The sequence below is a fragment of the Penaeus monodon genome, chromosome 23, assembly GCF_015228065.2.
Source record: "Penaeus monodon isolate SGIC_2016 chromosome 23, NSTDA_Pmon_1, whole genome shotgun sequence".
NCBI classification, from domain to species: domain Eukaryota; kingdom Metazoa; phylum Arthropoda; class Malacostraca; order Decapoda; family Penaeidae; genus Penaeus; species Penaeus monodon.
In genome coordinates, this window is record NC_051408.1 from 37,598,751 (window position 1) to 37,600,151 (window position 1,401).

The following is a 1,401-nucleotide window of genomic DNA, read 5'->3' on the forward strand; positions in this document are numbered from 1 at the left end:
AAAACATAGTAAAAATTTTTTTTCATTTTATATTATTAGATATTAAAAAATATAATTATATTTTTTTATATATAATTTTTATATATTTTAATTTTATTAATTTTAATAATAATTTTTTAAAAATATATTTATTTAATATTTTTTTTTTTTTATTTAATTTAAATTTTTATAATTATTAAAAAATATTTATATTTTTAAAAAAAAATTTATATTATTATAAAATTTTTTTAAAATTTTTTTAAAAAAATATGTATATTATATTTTAAAATATATTATATGTATTTTTTAAAAAAATTTTTAATTTTTAAAATTATAATATAAAAATTTTTTTTTTTTTTTATATATAATATATTTATTATATGTATATATATTGTTTTTTATTATATATTAAAAATTTTTTATATTTATATATTTTTTATTTTTATTAATTTTATGTATTATATGATTTATTAAAATATATTAATTTTAGTATATATATTTAAAAAAAATTTTTTGTATAAATTTTAAAAATGAAATGTTTTTTAAAAAGTTTAATAACTTAAATTTTTTTTTTTAAAAAATTATAAAAATTTTATTAAAATTTTAATTTTTTATTTAAATTTTATTTTATGTTTTTTTATATAATTATTAATAATTATATATTAATATATTTATATTTTTTATTTATGATATATATGGGTTTTTTAAAAAAATTTTTTTTTTTATATTTAAATTATTTTCCAAAATTTATTGAAAAATATATTATTTTTAATTTTTTTATATTAAATTTTTGTAAATATGTATATATAGTAATTTAAAATTTTTTTTTATTTATTTGTATTTAAATTTTTATAATTTTTAAAAAATTTTATATATGTATTAAAATATTTAGAATATATAATGTATATTAATTAAATATTAAAATTTTTTTTTAATTTATATTAAATTTTAATAATTTTTAAATGTATTAAAAAATTTCTTTTTAATGAAAAAAAAAAAAAATAAATTTTAAAAGGAAAAATTTTTTTTTAAAAAAAGTTTTTAAAAAAAAAAGGGGTTAAATTATATTTAAAAACTTTTTTTTTAATAAAATTTTTTTTTTATATTAAAAAAAAAAATTTTTTTTTTTTTTAAAATAAATTTTATTGTAATAATTAAATTTTATTAAATTTTATAAATTTAAAATTTTTTTAAAAATAAAAAAATATAGAATTATTTTTATAATATTTTATTATATATAATATATATTATAATTTAAATTTTTTTTTTTTATATAATGAATTTTAAAAGAAAAATTTTTTAAAAATTTAAAAAAAAAATTTTTTAAAAATTTTTTATAATTTAAAACCGTAATTTTAAATTCGTTTAAATTAAAAGTTAAATTGGTTTATTTTAAATGTTTTTTTAATAAATTTTTAAAAA